The following is a 10,903-nucleotide window of genomic DNA, read 5'->3' as shown; positions in this document are numbered from 1 at the left end:
ACTATTATACTAAAGTGCCAATATTTTATTCCCTAAAAAAAAAGTGCCATTATTTTATCATATAGGGCCCAAATTTCTTACTTTTCCTAGGGCCCATACAATGTCAAGAACGGGCCTGCACCAAAACAAAAGTAACAAACCATTCTAGCTAAATCAATTATAAAATTTTAAAGTACATTTGGTTTTTCAACTTGGGTAATTACCTATATTACATATTCAACAAAAATGGTTACTTAACTATTAGAATAATATGTGTCACATATATTTAGTTTCAGAAGTATTTTCGTAATTAAAGAACATATACATATTTAATCAATAATCCTCGGTTCATATGCACATAAAATTAACTAGAACTATATGTGGATGAGCTTCTACATTACCACACCTTTATTTTCCTCTATCTATCTCTATTTAGGCACCATCCCCGGTACATAAGGTACTCCGGTAGGACGAATCCATCTATTACCATCGTAAAATTTTTCTGGAGTAAAACCATCCGCCTCGTGTTTACTAATTTTCTTAATCCCATGCCACTTAGCTCGCCCCATCAATGTTGCACCAGGGCCTCTATTCTCAAACTCGGCGAAATAGCAAGTATCTTTTCCAAATTTTCCCGACCATTGTTTCCAACCTTCAGCATCTATTGAGTCAGCTAAGTACGATTCCAAGACAATTGTTCGAGCAAACTTCTTTCGAGGTTGGCCTAAGAAGGCTTTGTTCTTATGGCGTAGTGGGTAGTACAATGGATCTGCCATTATGGTACAATTTTGGAGTATGAACCCTGTTGGCCCTTTTACGTTTAATCGACCTTGGGCTGTTATTACGCAGTCTTGATCGTCTAATGGCTTACGTAAGACAAGCCTAGTGTTTTGAAAAACCGCAGCTGCGTTTCCAAATATAAAATCAATGGTACCTGTAATGGTGCAATGCCGATAATATTGTCGATAGCTATGTGCATACAATGTATTATGGTAGCCATTTATATGACAATTATAAAATATTGACATATCTGATAGGACCAACAGAGCTATTGCCTGGTGCTTTTCTGCACCTGCTGAATTCTCAAAGGTTATATCCTTGGCTATGAAATTCCTTCCCATTATTGCTGCATTTAATAAAAGAAAAAAACAAATTGATTTAGTAACAAGTTGAGCAATAATAAATGTAAATTCATAGTTAATGTGTATATGTCACAAAAAAGGTCATAAAAGAAAACTTGGCGTGATTCTAAGTGAAAAGAGTAATTGGGCTTAATTTCTACAAAGAAATAGTTATTTGAATTTTATTGTTGTTCGTTTTCATTAATAATTTACAGAAAAAGGTCGTAGTTTTATTCATAGTGGTAGTTTCTTAAAATCATTATGTTCATGTTTTTCCTTAATTATGGTACTGTTAAATGATTACAGAAATTGATTTGAATTTATGCTACTTTTAACATCTATATTAGTTTGTTTAATCTCCAAGAAAGTGCATGTGATGTCTAAATTTGTTTAGAAATCTCTAACTTTTAGTGGAATAATATTGTCTTTTTATTCCTTTCCAAATACATTATCCACATTCTCATCATCCTTATCCAACACATCATCAGGACACATAGGATTGTGACAACTTACGACCTTTAGTATTTTTGGTTCTTATTCAAAGTCATTAACAATACGGAGTACAAAATACTACTTATCCCCAATTGTACATTAGCTATGATCAATACAATTAACAAAGTTTTTTCTTTTCTCATATACTGGTAACTTGTGAGAACATGGTCATAAAACACCTTTGGTTGTATGGTGTAGTTGTCCAGATCCTTATGTAATTTTCTATCAATATTAAGGCATCATAAGGTACTTTCTAAAAAATTACTAATATAAAACCATTTTTTTTGTTCATGCTAATTAGAAAACCCTTATAATTTTGTGTAGATAATTATCTATTGCATATTATGTTACTATGTTACGGTCGCATATAAATAAATATGATTCAATACAAATAGTCAATATAGAATAAGCTCATGAATAGAATTATCTTACAAATTGTTGCTGTTTTGTAGAGAGAAAAACCATCAGCAAAGCTCTTCTTCCCGGTGATTATTGTCTTAGTCGGTCCATCACCTACGAACATAACATTCGACATTGTTGCCTCTACTCGAACTTCTTCTTCATAGATGCCGTCCTTGATGTAGATCACAAATGTTTTATTTACAATGGTTCCCACTTTATTTGCATCTATATGTGGTACTTCCTTCAAGGCATCCGTTATAGTTTTAAATTTACCGCTTCCATCTTTAGATACTACTACATCTGCCTTCATACTCGCACCACGTTCATGAAGTAGTTATCGCTCCCTTAAATCCGCCCAAAGTCGAGCCTCGCCTTCTTTAGTAACTTTCCCTAAAATAATACACTAGTAGAAGCTTTAGCGTCAAAATTTTGATGAATTTTTATTCATAACTGATTCATAATGTAATACAACAAAACCTAAGAATTAATTTCTTTTTGTCGTTGAAAATTGCAATTTCGAGTGATATTTGTACTACTAGTTGCATGTCATGCACATACACACGCCAAATCTTTGAGTCTATATTGTAAATGTGTACATAGTACTCCGTAGGCCTGTACAAAACTATCCGAGAATCTGAAAATCCGATCCACAACCAATCTGAATTTTAGGATATCCGATCCGAGTTTTCATTTCGGATCGGATATCCGATCTGAAAAATCAGATATCAGATACAATTTTGGATATTGGTTTTTAAATTTTCGAATATCCGATATCCGAAAAAAAATATTCATAAAATAAATTAATTGTCAGACAATCACCTCTTCACCTTACTCACTTTCAATCTCTCACTAAATTCCTAAAAAGTAAAAACCCTAAATTCCTCCCCTTCTCTCTCTACACTCAATCGCTCAAGTCGCCACCCCACCCCACCGCCACCCGGCCAAATCTTCTTCACGAGTATTACGCCATGATCTTCTTCACGAGAAATATGCCAAGATTTCAATCTGATAATTTTTTGTTTCTTATTTTCTAAATTTCGTGCTTATTTATTAATTTTTGATAAAATTCTTATTTTTTGTTACTGCTTTATACTCCTCAACATGAAATTTTAGATTCTAGGGATAGGATGGGTGGTAAACTGATGACTTTGTGGAGGAATTTGTCTAATTCGAGCAATTTTAGGGATGTTCGTGTATATAATGCTGCAATGTCTGGGCTATTATTATACTTTTATGATTTTTGGAGATATAGATATTGATTAACCAGGGAGTTTGATTTTGATATTTTTTCTTGATTTGTGCTGCATTTTAGTTCTGCTTAGATGAATGTGCCCTTTGAGTGTTTTGAATATATGAATACGCATAATCAATTTTGAGTTTTCAATAATATCGGATAATGGATATTCGAAATATCCTATCCGAATGATTTCGGATATCGGATATCAAATATCCGAAATAATCGGTTCGGATTCGGATATCAAATTTAGATATCCGATGGGTCGGATATCCGATCATTTGGATCGGATATCCGATCCGTAAATAGGCCTAGTATATGACAATGTTTAATACGGAGTATAAGATAACCACATTAGGTAAATTTCAGGGTATAAAGCACCTTATTATATACAAGTCATCATGTATACAGACTATTAAGTTTTTTTTCTTATTTTATTTTTATTTTTTTTTAAATCACTATTTTTCTTGTCTCATACTACAGATAATTGTTCATTTTGAACTTAGATTAAAAAAAAATGGTAAAAATAATCCTAACTTTTACCCGTTCGCTCAAAATAATCCCAATTATTTTATTATTCTTAGGGGTTATTCGCTCAAAATGGTTCCAAGTGACCGGTAAGCTGTTCAAGAAGTAATTTTTTTGGTTTTAGGTGACATGTGCCACCACATGATTGGTTAATAAAAAATTTATTAAATAAAACCAAAACAAAAATCCAGTAGCTTAACCTACGACAACCATGCCACCACCAATGTCCGGCAGCACTCCTCCCATCGGCACAACCTAGGTTCTCGACCGCCACCCCCGCTCCACCCAGACTTCCTCCCCCGCGCTGGCACCGTCCTCCCTTGCCATTTCGCCAAAACCACCAAACCCTTATTCCCAAAACCCACCAAAATCCCTAAAAACTCCTTCGCCCATCGCATCAAGCGCCCAACCACCCTTTTCTCACCCTCGAAACCCTAACACCTTAGGTGTTAGGGTTTCAAGGGTAGGAGAAGGGGTGGTTGGGCGGTTAATGCGGCGAGAAAGGGAATTTTTAGGGATTTTCGGGATGGGGGTTTGGTTGTTTTAGGGGAATGGGGTAGGGAGGGCGGTGCCAATGCGGAAAAGAGATCAAGCGGAGCGAGAGTGGCGACTAGCGACTTAGGATTTGCTGGTGGGAGGAGGGTTGCCGGACTTGGGTTGTGGGTGGTGGTGGGAGGATGGTTCGTGGGTTGGAAAGTTGATTTGGGGTTTTTTTCACTTTTACTTTTTTTAAAAAAATTATTTTTTTTCAACCAATGATGTGGTGACATATGTTACCTTAACTGTTATAACAGGTTAGGTGACCGATTTGGACCATTTTGAGCGATTAACACCTAAAGTATGAATTATTTAAAAATAATCCAAAGTTGGGATTATTTTGAGCGAATGGACAAAAGTTAGGATTATTTTTACCAGTTTTTCTAAAAAATAATTATAATTGTATCACAATCTCTAAATCCAAAGGGATTTATGCTCAAAATCAGCACCCTAATTTCACCTTTAGAGTTTACCTTTTTGATCTTTTAACTTAATGCTATGGCTTATGAACCATATTGTCTCTAAATATTATTACTTGATTAGTGCCCTAACTATTGCAACAATTCCAGTTTTGACATTTTTACAGGTATTGGAAAAATATAGTCATGTCATGTGTTAATAGATTCGTCATATTAATATACTTTCTCAATATCAGTTTTTATTTTATACCACCCCCATTTCTGAAACTTAAATTAGACTCACATACTATAGACATTTATTTCTATCAATGCATGAAAAGGTGTAGGAAAAATAATAAAGTGAAAGAGATGCGGTAAAAAGGTAGGTGGGTGTAAGAAAAAAGTAAATAAAGTAATAGAAAGTGCATAAAGGTATATACTATAGGATATGATTTGTGAGGTAAGATAGTAAAAGGTATATACTATAGTTAGATGTTTTTATTTTTTATTTTTTTTTATTTTTTTTTGAAATTTAAATTTAAATTAGATTGGTTAATGGGAAATTGGGGGGATTAAAATAGAGTAGTTTTGCAGTTGTTCTCATTTTATGGTGATTGTGATAGTATGCTACACGCAATTAGTTAGATTTTTTTTTCTTTTATTTTGAAATTTAAATTGAAATTAGATTGGTTAATGGGAAATTGGGGGGAATAGGGTAATTAGGCGGGAGTGAATGAGGAGGCTTGGTTGGGGTTTTGGAGGCACGGGATATATATTATATTAGAGTGATATTAAATATATAATATAAGAAAAAAAATATATTTAAAATACGGGAAGTTGATTTTGATGTTAACTTATACCTTATTCTTTTGAGTTGTTATTGTCTGTTGTGTACTTGTGGTTTGATTTGCTCTGCTTAAAATAAAAAAAAAAAAGGAATAAAAACTAACTTGAATTTTTTAAAAAGGCTCAAATGGAAAGCGTGTTAAAATAAGAATATTGGAGTATTTATTAAGATTGAAAATATGAATAAGAGGATGGATGAATCCCCCATGTTGAAAATAAATCTTGCAATTACTTGGTAAATTAAGAAAGTATAAGTTAAATAAACAATATTTGTTGCCTTATCTTTACTCATTCCTACAAACAAATAACAAAGCATCATAACAAGTTAGATTTTTTTTTTTTTTAAGAAAAACCTCTCCACAAATCATAATCTAAAACTATTTATCTTTAAAATAATCAAAAGTTCTTATATCAAAGGAATCATACTCAAACAGTCAAAGGTATTACTATACCTATGTTTCCAATTATATATTTGCACTAAAAGGAGACGCATAGACAAATAAGTTATATAATAAATTAGAAAAATAAAGATGCATGTGGTGATAAGAGCGATAAAGAAAACTGACAGCTTAGAAAGTAATGTGTTGGAGCAATTAAAGTAAATATCGCACAAAATATTATAAAACGGAGGTAGTGTGTGAAAGTGGCAACACTCAAACATACCTTCTTCTTCAGCATGCGATCGCTTGTGAGCTTGACTTGTATTTGTATTTTTCAAAGACTTAAAAATTGTATAGAGCTCAGTTGCAACATCCATGCTATTACAGGTAAGTTCTCTTGGAGCATTTAACATTGACTTCATCTTCTCTTCGGCATCTCCGGTTGTATTTTCGAACGCATCGATGCAAGTTTCCAAAAAGGTCATGGAACTACTAAGCCAAACCCTCATGTTCTCGACACACTCATCCTTCTTACGTAAATCAAAATGACCCATTTGGTCTATTGAACGTTTAAGGTCACCAATTGCATACTCCATTGCTTCTTTACATGTTTCCAACGCTCCTGCAGTTCTAGGATCATCCTAATAAATCATATATGATATATAAGTATTATATTAACAGATGAATGAGAAATTCTAATAATATAACAAAATATTCAATGAATTGTACAAATAATAACTTGTTGTGACATCAAAAATATTATATTTAAAGCTTTCACCACCAAGAAAACAACAATAACAACAAATCTTTTTTCCCAAAATGATTTTAGGTCGGCTAACAAGATTTGCATCATCCCTTATTTCAATACAATTTCTTGAAATATTTAATTCTTTTTATCTATGTTACACGAAATAGAATTTGCAATTCTATTCAATTTGTATAAAATAGAATCATCTACGTATATATCACTCTGACTTGCTAGAGAATAAGGGTGTTTATAGGTCGAATTTGGGAATTAATTTTAATAGAATTTGAAATTACTTTTTTCAAACCCTTTGTAATTCCAATATAATTTTTTAATTTGATTTTTCCTTACATTTGTTTTATCTCTTATAGAATGGAAATAGAAGAAAAGGCATGGTTTATTTTATGAAATATAAAAATGAGAGGTCTATAGGTAAAATCATTGAAAAAAGTTTGCATTTAGCAATATAATAAAATAAAAATGTGTTTAAAAAAATAGTAAAATAAAAATGTATGAAGTATTTTTACCTTTTTAACCTTAATTGAACTAGATTTAGCTAAGGCACCCTCAAGCTTAACCACGGCAGCATTAAAAGTAGTTTGAACAATCTTGTTAGGATCAGATGTGTGGACATGAGCAAGAGTTCTCTCGCAAGCATGACGATGTTCAACTACATGGCATACTGATCGGGCTGCCTTGGAAGACGTCGCTAAGCCATCATCATCGTCGTTATACTTACCTCCATTGCCCGTGTCCTTTATTCCTATGGTCACGGCTACAACCATTCCTAGCATCATTAAAGAAGATATACCAATGAAAGCTATCTTCTTCTTTTTCGTATATTCGACATTGAAGTCATGATCGCCTGACATTTTATCTATTTATTAATTTGATGCATTAGAAATTTTACATATGATAAATTGTGATTATTAAAATTGTCCCGAGTAAAATTTGGTTTTGTTTAATTTTCCTAGTTGATTTTTTTGTTTTCTCTTTCACAAGGAGATTATTTTCTTAATGTGACGTCAATAGAAGAGATCGGAAGAATCAACAAGAACCATCTTTGTGATGGTGTTTTCCAATTATAGAATTTTAAAAGGGAATCTAATTAATCATCTCATGCCACATTTTTGGTGGCTAGAATTAGGTTCACGATACATTTAATATTGCCATAATATATTTAGTAGAATCTAATTTGATACATATAAGTTCCACTTTTAAATGGTATTCCATTATTTAAAGTACTCGATTTGTTTTGACGTTTTACATGATTCACATAATACATTGATCAATAATGTTAATAAAGTATATACATAAAAAAATGTGGGTACTTATTGGTATTGTATCTATGTATAACTTTTGAATATCAATTGTTATTATTTTTTACGGACAATATCAAGTTTTTAAAATTATATTTATTGGTAATTATGTATATTATTGGTCAAAATTCTGGATTGACATTTGTGCCTAGTCAAATAGGGGTAGTTACAATAACAGAGGAGGAGTGTTTTTAATATTCTTATTATGTTATTTACACCATCCTTCTATAATGATTTGACACGTTTGACTTATTTTCATTTTTAATCTATGATTTGTCACTTGGACCTGTTAAAAGTGAATGACTACTGAAACTTGGATTATTTAAAAATAATGTATTACCGAATTATTATCCAAATCGAATTATGCATAATGACTTATTTTCATTTTTAATCAATTATTAATTGGGATTACCGTATTATTATTGTAGACACCCAATTGTATCTCCCCAAAACCAAACCCAGTAATGAATACTTTTCGTGTCGAATCATAATCGAATGAAGTAAAAGTGTTAAAAGTCTAGTGATGCGGTAGTTTTTATTAAAAATCTTTCTTTCTGTTTTCGAAAACCTGCTCTATGAAAACGTCAATTCCAGTTTATTTTGATCCATGATAAGGGTCCAATAACAGTGCATTTGGATGGGGTTCGGAAAGACCTTTCCAACGATATATTATAAGCCCAATTCCGATGAATAATGAGGAAGTTATGGCCAAAATACTAAACTGGGCCCAAACCGGATTTTACCTATCACCCAATGATCATGAGGAGGGTCTAAAGATTTAATCCTATTCCTAAGCTAATTAGGATTGATTAGAAGCTTCTATAAGTTTCTAAAAGATCTTAATTATCCATTTTTGAAAAGATAAGTTCAAAGATTTTGAATTAAACTTTTCTTTTTTAAAATCCTAATTCTATTCGAATTTAAAGATGTTCAAAGAAAGTCAGATATTATTTTTGCTCTTAATAATATTTATCCAAATTTTAAATGGTTGGATATTCCTTGAAATTATCTTTGCAATGATATATTATAATATTAATTTCAAGCTATAACGTAAAAGATATGAAAGAAATAGGAAACTCTATCCAAAACTGACACCCTTCAACTATTCCGGCCATATCTTTTAATATACAAATAATTTAATCTGATTCTAATTGGGTTGGAAAGTAGACTTCAAGAGCTTTTTCACAACATTTTATATGCGTTATTTGAACTTCTGGATCAAAAGATATGATAAAAACAAAATCCGCAAAAAAACAGTCTTGCACCGCTGGTTGGCGACAAGATGGAGTTTTATTCCTTTTCAAATTCCGACTATTTTCTACTAGATTCTGGACTATTTTCCTATAAATAGGGTCCTTGACCTTCGTTTTCAAATCAACTAATTCTCATTAAGAACTATCTAATTCTTCTCTTCTCTCTCTTAAGCAATATAGCTTGTGCTTTCTCTCTCTATTTCTAAACAAATCCTTTTACAAACACAATATCGCACTCATTAAATCTAGACACACCTAGCCAAGTTCGAAGTTACCTTCGCCCTAGACGTGAAAGGTTGATAACTTCTGAGGGTTTGGTCCCAAATCCAGTCTAAACTTTTTAACTCTTTCTTTCAATTATTTGATTTTTTAATTTTATTGAAGTTTACTAACTCGTGTATTTTGTTATTAGAAAGAGGCATGAGGCTTCAAAATAAGTAATTAGCTTACTCCCTTTTTATTTTAATGTAAAAAGCATGTTTAGATTTGATTAATTCCTAGTATCATGTTATGATGTTCTTAATGTTTTATAGTATCATGTTTAGGGTGCCTCTTATTCTTTCTAATATCATGTTAGTATCATGTTAGGTTAAAAGCTTTGATCTTTATTGTTTAGTGACATGCTAGGATTTGTTATCAAACTTGCTAGTATCATGCCTAGGATCTTGCTACGATTATTAAGCTTTATTATGCCTTATGATGTGATAATTATGATTATTATTATGTTGCTTGATATATATTTATTGTTATTGCTTGATCACGCCTTTTATGCATGTTTAAAGGGAATTTGTATTTGAAACCACGTCTAATAAAATAATTAATAATTTGATTTAGGCTAATATGATTTAATTCAAGTGATCGCCAATAATAGATTTAATTGTGCATTAATATTCAACCAACATAGATTAAACAGATTTAAGGTAAAATCTAATGTTTGCATGTTAGTCAGAAAGCGCACATGAATACGAGTAGAATAAAGTAGAGGCCTATTTTATAGGGCGGGTTCTTTCATTCGTACCCTCATCCCCGAACACCAGTCTTGGTTCTAGACCTATTGGAGTTGACGATCTCATAGATCGTTGCGGGGTGTAACCTTAACCCTGTGAACGGTTTACAAGTTCCTAAAACTTGTTGGCGACTCTTTTGCTCTTGCTTTCTTCCCTTTGGACACGACCATATTCAAGTGTACGTATTGTCACAGTGGGGTTCAAGTTTGGGGTAGTGCTTGAAATATTCCCTACAGGTTTTTGGCGACTCTACTAGGGAGGATTTCTATTTTATTTCCTAAAATTTATTTTGGCAATGATTTAGGATGAGCGGATGAGACTCAAAAAGTTCTAAGTATTTCATGTGCGTAATTTTGATTAACATTATTGTCATATGCATAAAAAGGTCCTCATTGGATAGACCATCCGAAATGAGTAAAAAACATAGGATTTTTACACATAGGAAATTTGAAAAATATTTTTCACAACTAGAATCGAAATAATACTGCAAAAACCGAAAAATTCTAAGAACACTGAAAGCTGCTGAGGCATGTAGGAACTAGCGCTAAGAAAATAGAGTTCGTCGCTTGGCGACAACCTTGTCGTCTGGCGACGGAGTTATTTTCTGGTGACAGACTCTGTTGTCTCGCGCCGTGTTCTTCCAATACCGAGCCAGAACTCTG

General features: G+C 32.4%; 1 pseudogene; it reads right to left on the bottom strand.

Annotated features, from left to right (window-relative positions):
- Positions 1 to 326: 326 nt before the first annotated feature.
- Positions 327 to 7,534, bottom strand: LOC110689128 (annotated as a pseudogene).
- Between the last annotated feature and the right edge of the window lie 3,369 nt (positions 7,535 to 10,903).

Source organism: Chenopodium quinoa, unplaced genomic scaffold (genome assembly GCF_001683475.1).
Source record: "Chenopodium quinoa cultivar QQ74 unplaced genomic scaffold, ASM168347v1, whole genome shotgun sequence".
In the NCBI taxonomy this organism is placed as follows: domain Eukaryota; kingdom Viridiplantae; phylum Streptophyta; class Magnoliopsida; order Caryophyllales; family Amaranthaceae; genus Chenopodium; species Chenopodium quinoa.
Note: the sequence above shows the minus strand (reverse complement) of the source record. Positions and strands in the feature narration are given on the sequence as shown.